Raw genomic sequence first — 18402 nt, forward strand, 5'->3', positions numbered from 1 at the left:
GCTCTGAGAAGGAAAGCCTTGGGGAGTGGCGGCAGCCTTAGGGACCCCTCACCCCGCTCTTCCTTACTGAGTCTGCTTGTATATGATTCAGCAGAGAAGCCATCGAAAATAACCCTGACAAGTGTTTCTCATTTGCACGTGTCACGTAGGACAGCCAGGTCATTTTGAGCCTGTCTCCCGATCAAGATGTGAAACATGTCCACAAACAGAGGCCAAAGACAGGAAGGATCCTCTGCTTTAAACTGGTTTTAAACAGTTCAGTCCAGCTTTTCCCTCCCACCCCAAACAGTTCTGTGAGTTGTTACTGGCAGAGTTGCCTTGTGCCAGGGAGGGAGGGTATGTGTCAACACTGAAGTGAGGAGAACAGAAAATCCCTTCGGTCAGCAGCACGGGGAAGCAGGAAGAAAGAGTGAGGCGTGGACCGTCACGGATCCGGAGGGACCCTGCTCCACCTGCCCTTGCTCAGTGTGCTGCCTGTGGGACTTAGGGACCAGGTTACCTGAGATGAGCACCCTTTCCACTGCCCTGGCGACCAGTCCGAGGCACCTCTGTAGAGTGGGGCCTGTCTCGTAGGTGCCCAGGTGCCAGGTGCATGGTTTCTGTTTCATTATCTGCCCCCTCAATGTCTGTAGCTGTCCCCCAGGACCAGGCCCGCCTTCTCTGTGACACGGACAGCTGCGATACTAACATTCTTCTCCATCGCTAAGCAGTCCTGTGTTCACCTCTTCCTGTGCTGTCCATTTGCATGTTTTCACGTGGAGTCATCAGTTCTTATCCCCAATTAGGAAGGGATGCATAAAATATTCTCCCACCATCAGGGGTGAGAAAGAATAGGATTGGAGAGTCAGACTCAGGCTTGAATCCCAGCTCATACATCTAGAGGACACGTTTCTTACTTTTCTGAAACCCAGTTTTGCTCTTTGTAAAACAGGGATATACTAGTTTTCTTAAGGTTACTGTGAGGGTTAAATGAGATGCTTTATGTAAAGTGCTCAGGGCGGGCCTAACACACATTATGTGCTAAATAGATTGTAGCTGATATCTGGAGCTACTGTTGTGCAAAAATTGTATGTCTATATATGATTTGCAGGCAAGCCCTGGCTTAAATATATCAAGTAGATAACAATCTAAACTTTCAGAGGGTATTATTTGCTTTATAAAATGGGTCACCACAGAGCATATTTAAAACAAAAACCTTTGAAATGAGTTGATATTCATATGCATTCCTAAAGCACTTAATACTGTGCTTGGCACATAGAAATACTCAGTAAATGTTTGTCATTATTACCATTATTATTTGTAGATTTTCCAGGAATATTTATAGAGCTAAAACAATTGGGAACCATTCATATAAAGCCAGTAAAGGCTAAAGAAAATAACTATTCAATTATCTCAGGAAATAGAAAATGTTAAGTTATACTTACATGCCACTGGGCTCGATAATGTTTTTCTCTGAGAGAGCATACGAATAAAAGCAACCAGAAGGCTCTCTCTGGAAGACCTGTTCCTAAACAAATTCTGTTTCATCCTAAAAGACCATGACAAAGAAAGGCATAATTTAATCTATTTAATTGCCGTCAGAGATCTGATTTTACAACTTGCTTTTTTGGTATCCTTTCTTATGAGTAATGCTTCAAGTATGGATACAAATTCTAGAACTTAATGAATGACAATGATATTATATTATATAGTTTCTTTAGTCTTGGAAGCAAGGTGTAAATAAAATAATATTATAATGGTATGTCACCCACAATTTCTATTGCAAAGAATGATACACAACCAGATGTCTCAAAGCTCATAGTTACAATACAAACTTCAGGAAACATTTTCTTAACCTTGAATAGCCTTAAGTATTATAACAAGAATAATAGCAGCATGTGTAGAGTTATGACTGATCAATACATTATTGTCATGTAATTGACTAATAGCGTCTACCTTATCATAATGAGGCATTACAGCGCAGAAGCAGCCTTGTAGGAATTGGCCCCCCTTCCCCACCACACTTACTGTGATAATTGTGGCCTCATCACAAAGTAATCTGTATTTCAGTAGCACCTGCCTAGAGTGATTTTACACGTTATCTCATTTTATCCTAAAAGAATATTCCCTGCATATTCACTATGCAGAGGTAGGCAGAAGTTAAAGAGCAAACATGGCAAGGCGAGGTCCAGTGGACCTGACAGCCACCCTAACCACGGCCTTTATCATTGTAATCATGTTATCTCCACGGCTTTTATGATGTTCAGAGCACTTGTGAGGCTTGACACAAAGACTGTAATTACCTTTCAGGAGGTCATTACCAAACACTGTGTGAATAAAACCTCACTGACTTTCAAAATACATTTTATGTAATTATCCTGCCGTGAAAAGCAGCACAGCTGTGTATCCAGTCTGCTTTTTTGACTTGCGGGTCAGTTGATGAGCTGTTGTCAGCCTGCTAAAGGAGTTTCTTCATCGCAAATAACTCCTCCCCCACCCGTCCACCCCCATCCACCTGCGTGAAGTACTCAGCTAAGTCCAAGTCTGCATCCCTTTTTGGCATCCACGAGGCAGGAGGGAGAGTCGCTGGGATTTTTTTCTGTGGTCTTGGCCAGTGTGCCTGTGGGCCTCTCTGATGCTTTCTGGAGGTCTCTTGGAGACTTAGGACCCAGGAATGAGATTCAAGGGAAGGGCCCACGTGTTCTCTGCCTGCGTCACTTACTCTCAGAGGCCAGTACATAAATGGGTGATTTTTCTCTGCATTTGTAGGGCCTTTTTACACGAGACAGTTAAGAACTATAATCTTTCTGAAGGTTATTTGTTTTGTGAAAGCCAATAGTCTTGAATTTCTTTCAAGACATTTAAATATCAAAAAATTCCACTTAACTACACAGGGCATTAAAGAGGTCTCTGTTTTTATGACTCTTGGTCTCTAAACTATAATATTTTCAAAGGTCAGCAGAATGGGCATCAGTGTAATAAATAAAATGACTAAAGCTATTTTATTGCTACCACAAAATCTAGAAATTGCTAGTGGAAAAAACAAACCCTCCTTTTATCATTAAAGGTATATTCGGATGATGGTTTCATGTAATTTAAAAACCAGCGGGGATTGGTGCAGTTCATTTTTAAATGACCCTTATAACTGAGCTCCTATCAAGTCCCCCGAATCAAGGTTTGAAACCAGCAGCTTCAGTAATGTGCCGTGTATACGTGGGCATAGCCAGGGCATAGGAGGGAATGGTGCCCTAAGAGAGGTTAAAAGGAAACCTCCCGCAACTAATACCAATAAACCAGAACATTGAAGCCACTACAATAAAACAGTAGATCCATTTTTTTTTTTAATTTTTTTTTTTTTACTGTAGGGCCCTTCCTTTATTAAGAGCCACCTGTTTGCTAGACACACCTCTGGCACAGCAGCCACAGGCGAGTGATTACATTGAACAGGACCCACTTTTATTTTGAAGAAGTTCTCTGTTTAAAGCCACAGAAGGGGAAGATATAACATGTAAGGAAGCCTAAACAAAGGCAAGTCCTGTATTACCAACTGAATGTTCTCTAGTCTTCTCTATTCTAGTGACTTTGACTTTTTGGGTTATTTTTGCATTCAGTAGGTTGAACTTCATCTTGCTTTCTCTAAAAAGGGGCTATCTCCTGGCACGAGCAGAGGATGTCTCTATCCTATGGCTGCGGGCCCAGGTTCAGGGTGTACCTGGACCCCAGGTTGTTGTAACTTTTGAGTTACTGGAGCTGAGAACCCAAGAAGTGATCCCCGTTCCGATTAGGTCAGTTGGGGATAGTCGGCCCAGCTCGCAGAGCTGACTAAACTTGGCTGTGTGACGGGTTCCTGTTATTTGTAGCTAGACCGAGGTACCAGAGCTCGGCATGAAACGCGCGTGCATGGTTTGACACTGATTTTCTGCGTGGTTCTTGTCGGATGTTTTTGGTGAGGATTTACCTTGTTACGTGTATGAGCACCCAACGTGGAGAAAGGATTTAGCAGTGAAAGGAATCATGCTTATGTAGGGACGGCAAAGACCTGGTTAGGAATGTGATTGGGAGACTTGCCGCAGTCCCACTCTTTTCTTAAAAGGAGACTTGGGAGCTTGAACCTCACCTTGCCAGAAGTATTAAAGTGACTTTTCTGATGACACAGTGGCTTCTGTGGTTCCCTGGGATCCGAGAAGAGGGTGGAGGCAATATAACGGAGGAAACCCGAGTTTTAGTTTCATTGTCACTGATGATTTTTTGCGCTGTTCTCTGATGCGTCAGGGTGTTTGTTGTGCCTCAACCGTCTCACGTAAGTGACTACTCAGAAGTGCCCGTGCACACATCTCAGAGGTCCTGCAAGGACTAACATGGTGTCTGTCCAGGCATGTGTTATTCTAAGGACTTTTGGGAAAGAAAGCTTCTCTTAACTATTAAATGCCTGTGACAAATTAAGTTGTGTCATTGACTTCAAAAGAGTAAAAGCATATTATTACATACATTGGTTTTGAAATTAATACTGTATTTTTGAGCCATTTTTGATTTACAGAAAATTTGAACTTATGTGTACAGATTCTACTAATAAGCTCGCCCTTCCTCCCACTTTCTCTTACTATTAACCTCTTGCATTTGTGGGATGCATTTGTTACAGTTGATAGCCCAGCATTGGTATATTATTATTAACTGTAGTTTGCCTTAGGGTTCACTCAGCATTGTACACTTGTATGGGTTTTGCCAAGTGCATTAAATGCCATGCATCCACCATTACAGAGTCATACAGAAGAGTCCCATTGCCCTAAAAATCCCCTGACTTCTCCCTATTTGTCTTTCCCTCTGTGTCTCCTAGTCCCTTAAAACCACTGGTCTTTTTCCTCACTCACTATTTTTGCCTTTTCCAGAATGTCCTGTAATTGGAATCATACAGTTTGTAAACTTTTCAAAAAAAAAAAAAAAGGTCTAGATCTTTTCACTTTGAAATGTGCACTTAAACTTTCTTTTTATCTTTTCATGGCTCCATAGCTCATTTTTAATACCACTGCATATTCCATTGTAGGGATGTTCTGATATTTTTGAAAACATCAAGTCTGCCCTCCCCACACTGGGAATTCCACCACACTATTTCCTTTTGTCCCTGACTGTGTCAGCGATGTTTCTTTTTTAGAAAGTATTTCATGCATTCCTTGCTGGGAAACACTTCCTCTGCCCAGCAGTTGTCACACATGGTCCAGATAATGGCTTTCCATATCATTGGTCCATTTTTGAATGAAATCGTTTCTTCAGTTTTGCCCATGAGACCAATTACTAAACATTTACCTTTAGGTGGTCATTCATATCAATACAGCACAGACCAAACTAAAAAGAACAATCCATTTATGTGGCTACTTAACTGCCTCCCCAAATAGTATATTCAACACCCCTGGGTAGAGGCCTCTCCTTTCTCTTGGGGATGCCAGGAGTGCCTCAAGTGTGTGGAGCCGGTTCACTCTTCCATGCCAGTCCCATGGCTGCATCCAGGGCAGCATCCCGTTGAGCCTTCTCAGGCATCCCTTTCCCAGCCACCTCTTTCCTCACAGCAAATCTCTCTTCTCTGTATATTCATTTCTCACCTCTGTATGTGGGACACTCTCTCCTGTTCACATACCTTCCTTCAGTATCATAATTTGACTGCATGCCTTTCCCCTTTTAGGGGTACGCTTCTCAGGGACTGTGTCTGTGCCTTACCTATTCTTGAATCCTTATAGTATAGTTTCTAGCACATAGGAGGTGCTCAATTCATGGTTAATGAAACAAATATAGGGGAAAAGAAGGTAGAGAAAAAGGAAGATGAGCATGTAGAGAGAAAAAAAAGAAGGGGGAGGGGAAATGAAGAAAGAACAGCTTGTTCACCTGGAACAACAAAGAAAGAGCAAAACCAGAGGAACTTTGGTTGCTGATAAGGACAGGAAATAGCACAGTAAGAGTGTGCATAAGCAGTATGTATTTTTATCTCCAAGCCTCTCTGCAATGTGTTTCATATTTAGAGCACATATCCAGCCTGCATCTGTTTCCAGAACTTGCTGCTAACAGTTAGTAATAATGCCAAAGCATACTTCAGGTCCAGCTTGCAACCAAGTGATCAAATAGAATTTTTTTATTTCTAAATTAGAGTCTGACATTAATTATGGCCATCATGTAATAAAGTGTCAAAGTCTTTTCTGAGGAAACGATAGAAGTGATATCAACGGGGCTGTACACTGAAGCAAAACTCTTCCTCTAAAACCAAGCCAAAGATCTCGTTTTGACAATGATCATTTCTCAAACAGTCTTATCTTCAGGCTGTTTCCCTCCCCGCCCCCCAGATTGCCCCATCATCTCCCCTTTTTAGATCCTTGCTGTGTGATAGGGTTTTCTGTCACCTCGCTGTCCTGCTCCATGGTCTCAGGGGCACTGCAGTTTGCCAGGGACCCTCTGAATGCTGGAACCTGGAACCGAGCTCCTCTCTTCCCGGCCTCTCTGAAGGCCCTTACGCGGCCTTGGCCGTTGGTGACCACGTGGCCCTGTTTTTCATATCAGCCACTCTGTGAAGTTGCATGTCTTTCATTTTTTCACTTTTACTGATTTTTTAGACCCAGATAGGATAATGTATAGTTAGTTAATCCTATTAACATTAACTTATTTAATTCCGGTAATAGTATCTGGCTCTCAGGAACGTTGTGGATGTGTATAATGCCACCTAATATATTAGTAGCTTCTCTCATTCCTTCCTACCTGGAAGGAATTAATTTTAATTTACTTCAATCATTTCAAGTCAACTCTACAAATACTAGGTCTACACCAGCAGTGAATAGAAGGGAACAGAAGAAGTTGTCTCTCCTTCAGGAAGCTTTTAGTCTCCTGTAGGCAATGACATCTTACAATATGACGCAGTCACATGCCAGAATAAGCAAACAATGCTCCAATTTGAAAGGAGGTCTCTTTGTTCTATTGCATAACCAATATAAAGCCTTCTTCTTTAATAAATTAAGAAAAAAATCAATACCATTCTGCTCAGATTATACTGAGTCTGAGTTGCTCCAACAATTACATTTTTCAACTGAAAAAAAATTACACTTGTTGACATGTGTGGTTTCATAATGTTTCTTAAGATATGACAAGAATATGTAAGATCTTATCTTTCCCCAGTGAGATTGAAAGCCCCTCCAGGCTAAGGGCCTGGCCTTCTAATCCTTTGCTATGTGTTTGGGTGATTGCTAGTTTCAGGCTCTGCCTGTGGGTGCTCACTGGGAGTGCTCGCACGCAGATAAAGGTCACCCGATAGTCAGAGCTGCTTGCTTCAGGATTACTTATGCTATGACCCATTGGGAGGAGGAGTTGGCTCATAGATCTAGAAGTGGTACTAGTCGTGTAGGAGGCTAATGACAATGACCATATACCTTAATTTCACATTCCATTACAAAAATACATTCTAGCAAGTTATTATAAAGTTCCCGCTCTCCTTAAAGGGGAGCAACACCGTTAGCTCTATGATATTTTTCTTATAATTAAAATCCTATATGATAAAATGCAATGACAGCTCTTTAATTTTGATTGTTCAAATTCAATTTTTTGTTATTTTATTTTGAATAACTTAGAGTCATTTTCAGACTCTGTTTTCTTGAAGAACCAGTAGAAAGACATATATTATAAACTGAGTCAGAATTTAAATGACTTGTTCTGAGGCAAATCTAGGAAACCACTTGATGTATTGTCTAAGTTATTATTTTTGATGTGGCTCTGAAGATATTCCTATATCTCTAAATCCATGAAAGTAATGTAAATGGAAATAAACTACTGCTCAGGCAACATTGTCCCTGAATATCTCAAAGGACAATGTGACCACCTGGAAACAGAGCAGCTAAGCATGGCAGACGAGAATAAGACCAGTGTTTCTGCATCCCAAGTTCCCTGATCTCTTCCCAACCAACCCAGTCACCATTCTAGCTAGATTCCTATTATAATTAGTAATAATGCCATAGTTAATGGAATAATGGCAACAGATATAATGATGATTATAAACACTCCACCCTGTGCCAAGGAGAGGAGTGATTCATGATAAATCAATAAGAAACCCATTGATGTGGTCACAATAAAGCCATGCATAATTAAGAAGAACCCTTTCTAAATAAAAACTACAAAGGAAATAAAAACAGGCTTGAAAAAAAAAGAAGTCTGATAATAATGTTGTGGTGTTCATCCTTAAAAAAAACCACACAGACCTGTAAGCTCCCAAACTACACCTTAGGAAAACAGCATATTCTCAGTGTTGCTTGAAAGTGCTGTGGAACATTGGCCAAAGGGCTCAAAAAAGGAAAGTTGACCCCCTGGCCAGCTGACAGAAGTTAAAGTAGTTTTTGCCCTTGGAAGTTGGTAGATGTCACAGGTCTGGTACCCTTTGGGACATTCTCTGAGTCTTGGCTTTTCTTGCATTCTGACAGTCTGTCTTTTAATTGGTGCATCTAGACCATTGATATTCAAAGTGGTTATTGACAGGGTTGGATTAATATCTCACTTATTTGCTACTGATTTCTATTTGTTGCCCTTGTTATTTACCCTATTTTTCCTTCTATACTTTTGCTTCCTTTGTGGTTTTAATGCTTTCTTAGCATATGTTATGCTATTCTTTTAACCTTTTTTAGTAGTTGCCCTAGAGTTTGCAATATACATTTACAATTATTTCAAGTCTGTTCGCCAATAACACTACATATACCACATCATAGGTAGTATGGGTACCTTATAAGCATCTGTGTGTAGGTTTTGTGTGAACATAAGGTTTCAACTCCTTTGGGTAAATGCCAAGGAGTACACTCACTGCATCACCTGGTAAAAGTATATTTAGTTTTGTAAGAAACTGACAAACTGTCTCCCAAAGTGGCTGTACCATTCTGCATTTCTATCAGCAAGTAATGAGATTTCCTATTTCTCCATATAATCTATGTGTCTTTATATTCAAAGCGGGTTTCTTGTAGACAACATACAGTTTGGGTCTTGTGTTGTGATATGGTGAGGAAGAAGTATTTAAGTTGAGTTCTAACAATCTGTGACTTAATTGGTGCATTTAGACCATTGATGTTCAAAGTGATTATTGATATAGTTGGGTTAATATCCTTTTGAAAGGTAACCAAACCTCAAATAACCTCTTTAACCCAGCAAATGATTGAAGCGCATTTAAATCAGGACATGGATCTCAATGGAGAATTGAATCTAACACTGATAAAATAAGTTGCTCAATAAACTTGTGTTGAATTAGTTTGGTTCATCAGAAAACATTTCTTCTAAGATCCGGGCATATGGCACGGTGACTAAACACTGGTTGAATCATTGGCATTGTGTTGGAAATAGAGCTTGCTTGGGAACTGAGGAACCTACCATCTAATTTTGATGTTCTTGAGCCGGTCACTTGATAATTTCTGTGGGTCTAGTTTCATCAGGTGTGAGATGAGTTAGTTGGGCTACATGTTCTTCAAAGTACATCATAAGCATTGAACATGTGTGAATCTAAAATAAGGCCTGAAAGGGTACGTTTTCTTACAGAAAGCTTTTGTAATCACCATAGCAGAAAACCAAATATAGGTTCTCAATAAATTCTTTTTTATAATAATAAAGGCTATTATGAATTAACTAGAGGCCTGGTACATGGAGTGTCCCTTAGCCAAACCTGCATCCTCTCCAATCTGGGACCCCTTGGGTTTAAAACCTGGCAGTCGGATAGCCCTCACAATCTGAGACTGCTGGCTCCCAATTGCTCACCTGCCTGCCAGCCTGATCGATGCCTAACTGTTCCCCTGCCAGCCCAATTTCCACCAACTGCCCTGCCCTGCTGGCCTGATTGCCCCCAAATGTCCTCCCCTTCAGGCCAGGTCACCCCCAAATGTTCTTCTCTGCTGGTCTGGTTGCCCCCAACTGCCCTCCCCTGCTAGCCTGGTTGCCCCTAACTGCCCTCCCCTGCTGGACTGATCACCAACAACTGCCCTCCCTGCCAACCATCTTGTGGAGGCCATCTTGTGACCACATGGGGGTGGCCATCTTGTGATTATGTGGGGACGGCCATCTTGTGCAAGGGTGTGACAGTCAATTTGCATATTACCTCTTTATTATATAGGATAGGAACAACTACTACAGATTTGAAGAAAAGCTTTGTCTTGTTTGCTTCAATTGATTCTGATGCGAAGCAACCTAAGCTCAAATGAGTTAATGCCTAAGAACCAAGCACTTAGACCTTAACCACAGCTGAACTTCTGTCCAAGGTGAAGTCTTATGTATGTGCATATGTGTCAGAGTCTGCAGACAGATTGGAGAACCCCAGCTTTATTTAACAGTACAGAACTTTGTTTATTGACATTTTACATGCCCTTGCATGGTTTTATGTAACTTATTTGTATACCCTTTTTACCTGGAAATGTTTATCATGGAATGTAATTTCTCTGGAGAAATGAGAATCTTATAAGCTAAAGGTTACTGAAACAAAAGAACTGGTGATTTTTGTTAATAATAGGATAAATGGGATCAGAGGACCAGACTTTCTATATTAAATATATTTAGAGAAAATATGAGTGGAATTGTAACAAAGTTCCTTTTAGTGAAACATTGCTGCCATAATATTTTATGACCACGTGATAAAAGTATTTATTAATACAAATTATTACAAACAGTAAGCCAGCTCATTTGTTGAGACTGTTCTAGCCACCGTAGAAACAGTAATGAAGGAGACAGAAAGGCTCAGGGGCTTTTCCTACTGGCATATGGGGTAGTCATTGAACACAGTCTTTGCAGCCAGATTCCCTGGGTTTAAATCTAGGCTTCTTCACTCACTAGCTTTGTGATCTTGTGTATTCTACTTAGCTTGTCTGTACCACAATCTCTTTACCTATAAAATGGGCTAATAATAATACCACCAACCTCAAAAGATTGTTATGAGAAATAAGGGAGGATTAATATACTCACAGCCCTTAGACTAATGCCTGGTACTCAGTAAACGTTAGCTACTATTGGGGAAGGGTATGCATTTGAAAATAAGAAAATATGATTTAGTAGGGATGTGTACTGTGAAGAAAAGTAACATAGTGTGATGTGATGAGGAAGAAACATTTTAGCTAAGATCCAAACAGCAGGGAATTGGCCCTGTGGAGATCATTCTAGGCAGAGGGGAAGGCCAGTGCAAGGGCCTTGCGGTGGGAGGAAAAATGCCAGGGGCTGGAGTGCACAGAGGATGAGAGGAAGTGGAGAAGTAGCCGGCTCCAAGTCACCCGGGGCTTCTACTGGTCAGGGCTAGAAGTTTGGATTTGCTGGTGCATGCAGTGAAAATTCATTGACTGGTTTTAAGCAGGGTCACGATATAAATGGATTTCTATCTTCAAAGGATGTCTCTGGCGGTTTGGGGGAGAATTGTGCAAGAGGTGAGGGAGGAAGCAAGAATATGGCTAGGTGGCTGTGGCGGTCACCCTGGTGAGAGGATGGTGCCTTGTGCTTGCCTGCGAGTGGGGGATGGAGGCTCTGAATGGGAGAGGGTGTTTTGCCTTTATCATCAACATGTGTTAGTAATGCTTTCCCCTAGTGCTTAGTTTCCTTTAAAAGGAATAATATTGCATCTTATAAGTTTTTAGTTCATGTTTAGACATTGTTTATATGCCCCGTAATGAGGTGGTAATGCAGGAATTGTTTGATTTATTAAAAGAATACAGAACCAATAATCTGGACAATTTCGGGCCAGAAATCCATTTTGAGAGCTGAAGTGCTTGGCTTGGCTGTTTTCATTGACACATTAATCTGATTATTTCCGGTAGCGCCCCTTCCTTGGCATTGTGCAAACCCAGACTGCAGTGCAGTGAAGCCCAATGATGGAATTAATCTGGGCGATTGACCGGCATTACATGCTCCTCTCATCCTCTCAAAATGTAGGTAGCTTGTTTTCATGCCTTTCACACTCTCTGTACACACCCATTCCTTTTACTGCTATCAAGACGGAAAGAAATGAAAATCACTAGATTGCTATCACCAAGCTGACTACACAGGTGCTTGTTAGCTGATCAGACCTGGAAGTATGTGGCAACAGCCTTGAAGTGAGAAGAATCCTGGGTGAAGGGCTAGTGGATAGTGACAAAGGGCTTGCACGCCCACATCCTACATTTGAGAAAAGTAAAGCCAGGGGAGGCACCAGCCTCATCCTCCCTGTGAATGAGTCCACTCTCAGCACAGCTTCTTCCCAGAGGACTGAGCACTGGGGCATATCTTAAATAGGAAAGAACTTAAGCTGCTAAGGGAGGCGAAGCTTGTTGTAAGCAGAATCTCACAAATACAAGCCAAGGTTAAAGGAGGAAGCGTTACATAGCGGAGACTGTTGTGTGACTATCACTCTTTTCTTAGATCCTTTATCTGTGCCTTAAAAATAAATTTTCCCTCTCCCCAAAACCTTCCATTTGTGGCTCTAGAAATCAGCTCCAAGATCTTCTGAAGCTGTGAGCAGTTCTTGCATTTCCTGTTTGAAAGTTACTAAAGCCCCATTTCCCGTGGACCCAGTTTCCCCTTTCCCCTGGTATCCCGAGATGCAGAGGCACCCACCCTGCAAACAGTTACAAACATCTGTTTGTTGGTTTTCAGTCAGAGTCTAGGTGCACACTGCTCAACAAGTGATCTACTTACTTTACTTCATGAATTTATTTTGAGTTTGGAAGATCAAGCAAAAAACTCACAGTGAAGTACCATTCACAGGTGTCAGCATCTCCCAGGATGGGAAATCTAGAATGGTTCCCAGGGAAACCACTGAAGACCAGAATTCTGGATAACGGGTTGCTGTGTCTTTGGCTTTCAAACTAGTTCCCACCGTTCTCTCTGGCTTTGCCATTTAGAATGGAACAGTGATGGAGAATAGAGTCACCACCTTCCGTGTGAGTGGGATGCAAGCTGGGGTGAGAAATAACAGATAACAGCCCACTGTGAAAAACAATAGTCACGTTGACGGGAATAAAATATAAAGATAGTGCACTGGAAAGAGGAGAGTTTGTTCCCCAGGATCCAAGAGACCTGCCTCCTGATGGGCCAGATGTGTGTACTAATTTTCCTTCTCTTCACACGAGGGGGGTCCTCATACTCAGGGTCCTGTCCAATCCGAAGGCTGTGGTATGTCCTTTTTCACAACACCACTGCAGTATGATACTGAAAGTCACCGCAAAAGTGGGTAAGGAAACAGATAACCAGGCCTATATTTAGGGACCTGAGAACTAGAAAACTGGGGATGTGGTTATGTGTCAGCCCGCACACACGCAGGCTCTCCAGGCTGGTGTTGGGAGCGCCAGCCTGGGCGCAGAGCAGCTTCGTGCCAGGGCCCTGTGATGGCCAAGCTGTGCTCACGCCCTGCTCTCCTTTGCCATCTCCCTGGTGCCTAGAAGAGAAAAGCGATTTCACCAAAGTGAACCTTACCCTGCCAACATTTTCGTAAAAAGGTCAACTTCCACATGGCAACTTCTAGATGAAAGTTGGAAAAAAATCTTTCTGAAAGTTTATAAAAGTCGAATAAGCCAGCACCACATTGGGGTTAGAATAAGCCAGCACCACGTTGTGGTTATATAGAAGGCAACTGGAGCCATTCAGAGTCAGGTTAGAGAAAAATATGGCGAGGAAGTAAGCCCTAACAAACAGGTTAGCGCTGAGGGAAACAGAGGAGAGGGAAGAGACGTGGACAAGCACAGTCTGTGAGTGAGGACTCTGGTCCCCACAGCCTCACACAGCATGTGAGGAGGCGCTTGGCCAGGGCAGGTAGATGAAGAGGGGGCGCCGGCAGGTCAGATGGCTGTCCTCAGAGGACGTTAGCCATGGCAGGTGGAGACTCGGCAGGGGCCACAGAACATGAGAAGAAAAGCTGAAGACACCAGAAAGAAGAAGGCGTCCTTGGGAGAACCTTGAACTCTTGTGCTGCTGAGGTCAGGAGCTCCAGGCAGTGGGGATGGAAAAGACCCAGGACACTCCACTCAGCTGTAACCGTGGCTTTTCGGACGGCAGGAATCACTGAAAGCTTCCAGATAACCGGAAGGACCTCAGACAAATTAAGAAAACGGGGGGAGAATTATAACAACTAAGGCCAAAGAAGATAGGAAATAAAAGCATAGCAAAACTTGGTCCGAATAATTATATTATACATTCATAATTATATTTAGATAGTGGTCTAAGTATACTAAAGACACTTTTGCAGACATTGGCTCATGTAATCATCACAACAGCTTACTGGCGTATAGATATTGATACAGTCTCTATTTTCCTGGTAGGAAATTGGGGCTCAGAGACATTCAGAGACTTGCTTTGGGTCACTTGGGGAGAGAGGGAGAGTAAAGGATCAACCCCAAGCCTTGCAGCTCCCACTCTGATTTGTCAGGAAGCTTCCATACCACAATCAGACTCTCCTAGGACAGCCAGTGTGTGTCATCCTCTGAGGGACTTTTGTCACATTCGTCTTTCCGGGCTGCACTCGGGCACATAACCCCAGCAATCCTCTCAGAAATAGCCAGTGTTCTTGCTTAATGCAGGTCAGAGTTCCAAAAATAAGGTAACAGTCACTGTGTTTCTACCAGCAATAAGGGTGGAAAAAATCCACCTCTTAATTTTAGAAAACAAAATTTTATTCTAGAGGTTAAAATTGCACATATTTATGAAATCTTAAAACCTCATAGTAGATATTGTTATACACAGGGCATGGAGACTGAAGCTACTTAAACTATGAACCACACTACAGCCTATCCTGCAAGAGCTGGGAAAGTTGATATAAAATGTTACTAATTTTAACTTCAGATAGTTCAGATCAGAACAATTAGTTTAAAAGAACATAGAACAAATAAGTAGACCACATCATATCTTATATTTAATATGTGAGCCTAAAGGTAGTCCGAGCCCCCTTTACTGCTAAATTGAATGATGAAAATCTAAAAAGCTAAGTGTTTCTATTTCCTTTTGGCCTCTGTTGCAAACTCGTTAATGATTCTATTTTTATTTTTTTATTCTGTGGAAAAGATAATCTAAATGTTCTAATTGGTATTTTCTCTCTAGAGAGAAAACCTGGGAATATTTTTCAAAGTAGACATACCTCCTTTTCCAAAACTATAATACTGTAGTGTAATGAATGGGCACCGTCCTTAATGGGACAGTATTTCTAGTAGAATTTTCGAAGGTATATTGGGAATCCTCAAGGTTGTATGTATGTAGCAGAATCAGAACTTTGGAACTGGAAACCTGTGCAGATGAGTTAGTCACATTCTGACATTTTACTGCAGAGGAGTGTGTGAGACAGGAGGTGGAAGGGACTCTACCAAGATCCCCTGCTTGTTGGGGGCAGCACGGTGACCAGATCCCACAGCCCCAACAGCTAGTTCAATGCCCTCAGACCATTTTCTCCTGCGACAATTCTAATAGGCTGCTGGCATTTTTGTTGTTGTTATTGTTATTGCTGTACATGCCATTATCACCTGAAGAAGAAAAAGCTACCCCCGAATTACCTCCTCCTCATCATCTGTGCCTTTCCTCTATTCATCCCCAAATCAACTCTCAATTAAAGAGACTGCACAGATGGTGCCCTGGATTTGTGACAGCACCATCTCCCCTGACCAGTCGCCAGCTGTTTGGTTCACATCTGGCGTGGACCCCGTGGACAGTATTCCCAGGCTGGGAAAACTGGAGCTTAGGTTGGTCTGTGGCAGACAGAGAACTTACCCTGCTACTGGGTGCTTGTCCACAGCACACTCAGTCTTTCCCCTTTCGTGGTTTTTTTTTTTTTTTTCATCAAAACAAGTAGTTCTTCTCGGACACCTTCTACACCATTAGGTGTGTCTGTTTACACTGGGAAACAGGGCTTCATGTCCCAGAGACATACAAGGAGCCTGGGAGCAGCCACAAACAGATGTTGAAAATGTCCACTGTGGCGAGTGGATTACTATAACACCAGGAAGCAGCGTTGAGGATGCAGCCCTCTGAGGGGGTGAGTGTGTGTACTGAGAGGAATGTTACCGAGCAGAGTAGAAAGTGAAAGAAGCCCGCCCGGCCCCCCCCCCCCCCTTTTTTATTCCCCCTTCAGATTTGCTCTAGTATTTATCTCCTTCAATGAGGAAAAGTTCACTATTTGGCTTTGGCTGTTTGAAGGCTTTTGCCAAACGTTTAACAATCTGTAGGGTTTGATTTCGCTCAAAAAAACTCACTCTGAGAACAAGGCTCTATGTAACTAAGATGTGTTTGTTTTTGTTTAAATCACTCAGAAAAGAAATCATCTCTTGTCCATTGTTAAAAGAGAGGTTTCAATCAAAGGAAAATTCTACATATTCTAAAATATACAAACAGTTCTTTGAAATCGATGCCAAATCAAACTCAGAAAGGGACATTTTCCTTGCAGAAGTTTTCAGTTAATTTCGTGCGCGAGGCTGGAGTGGAAAATCTCTGCGACTGTCAGAGAACGAGTAACTACAACACTGCACTGGGACTCGGAAGTTACATAGGAGAATTGTGTCAGGATAGTCCGGAGACTCTTGTACATGGTTTCAAGCTAAATCCTAACCAGATAGAAAAATAAAGTGAGTCATTTTTTCAGTTCTCTCAAAGGTGTCAGATTGATTTCTGATGTGAGAAGGCAGGCCAGTCATCACTGTTCTGTTCAATGGAAATGTCCCCTGTTGTTAAAGAAATACCACCCTTTTCCCTATCTAAACTTCCATTAGGACAAACAGTAGTAGGTGCAAAGGAGAAAAGTCTAGTGGGGAAAAGGAACACAAATTAGGAAACCCAGCAGTGGAATTTCAGTTCTGCCACTCATTGGCAGTGTTCATGAGACAGCCATTCTTTCCTTGACCTGGCTACATATCCAGCTGGTACCTGTTTTGCCTACCTCACAGGCTTTCTGCGAAGGGAAAAAAACAGTGACAAATTAATAACCAATATGTAAATTTGAGACTTGAAATTCTATTATTATTCTTAAGAGTCCGCGTTGATGTGAGACAGAAGTTTGCCTGGGACTGAAAAAAATCCAGAAAAAGTTTTTGTTTATAAGATAAAGGAATAAACCAGGGAAAGAGTAGAATGAGAGACACATCCAAGCCTGGCTGGCGTGGCTCAGTCAGCCTATGAACCAGGACGTCAGGGTTCGATTCCCGATCGGGGCACATGCCTGGTTTACGTGCTCAGTTCCCGGTGTGGGGCATGCAGGAGGCAGCCGATCAATGATTCTCTCATTGTTGATGTGTCTATCTCTCTCTCCCCCTCGCTTCCTCTCTGAAATCAATAAAAATGTATTTAAGAAAAGAAAGAGACATCCAAGAACCAGTGATCAGAGCAGAGTGTACATCGGGAATTAACGAGAGCCCTTTTGGTCCAGGTAAACAGGGATGGTAGGTCAGCAAAGCAGTTGGCTTGAAGGTGAGACAGAGTTAAGAATTCCCATCCCTTTTTACACACACACACACACACACACACACACACTTCAGTCCTTCCTGTATGTCCCTCTGAAAGGGGCTGCAGTGCATTTAAAGATGAGTAGGACAGAGTTCCTGTTGTCAAGGAAGTTGTAGGTTAGTAGAAGTGATAAGGTGATTGTAATGTATGCATGCCTATGAGAGACACAAATGAAGAATTAATGCCAAGGAAGGCGAGGTGACTGTGGGCTAAAACTCTCAAGCAGAGTGAAGTCGATTTTAAAGGCTGCTTAGAAGGTCAAGGGCCGAGAGAAGACTACAAACCACCAAGGCATCAAGGTGGGAGCACAAAACACGGGAAAGGGTCCAGTGTGACTGGACGATAAGGTTCATGAAGGAGTAGAGTGAGAGATGAGAATGGAAAGGTAAGTTGGGGCAAGATTATTGTTCCAGCAAACGTTTGTTGAGTGCCTAATAAGAGATCTAGAAATGTGCCCATCCCTGAAAAATAGCTCGACATGCAGTCTCAGAACAGGTAGGCAGTCATGAACAAGGAAATCCCGAGGAACCAGGAAGCTGGATGAGATAAGGATTCAGGAACCCAGATAAGCCATCTGGGCAGAAGAGACAGCACACAAACAAAAAGTGGATCTTGATGCTAAGGCAACCTTCTGTCAAAACCAGGAAGCCTCTCCTCATATTTTCCTCCCTGGCCAGGAACCAATCCCAGGGCATGACCAGCCCAGGCCTACTTTGGGGAGCAGGTAAGTGGATACATCTGACCACAGAGGGAGAGAGGGCAAAGAGGAGAGGAACTGGCAGGATACAGCACGAGGCTAAAGTCTGTAGCTTTGATCCTAGATTAAAATGGATTGTGTTAGGACCGGGATAGCCAAACCTCTTGTAGCTAGCCGACTTAGAGAGATGGAACAGCATTTTGGTAATCTTGTTCAAGTTCTGGGTCTTGGGGCATTGGGTGGTTTGAGTCAGGTGCTTTAAGGTCCAGTATGGTCTCAGGGCTGTTGGACCACATCAGGGTGCT

General features: G+C 42.4%; 1 protein-coding gene across 3 annotated transcripts in view; it reads left to right on the forward strand.

The window, feature by feature from the left end:
* RUNX2 (RUNX family transcription factor 2) overlaps positions 1–18402 on the forward strand; it is a 222534-nt gene that overhangs the window by 189383 nt on the left and 14749 nt on the right. The gene's annotated exons all lie outside the window — the stretch shown is intronic.

Source organism: Pipistrellus hanaki (assembly GCF_964339955.1).
Source record: "Pipistrellus hanaki genome assembly, chromosome: 7".
In the NCBI taxonomy this organism is placed as follows: Eukaryota; Metazoa; Chordata; class Mammalia; order Chiroptera; family Vespertilionidae; genus Pipistrellus; species Pipistrellus hanaki.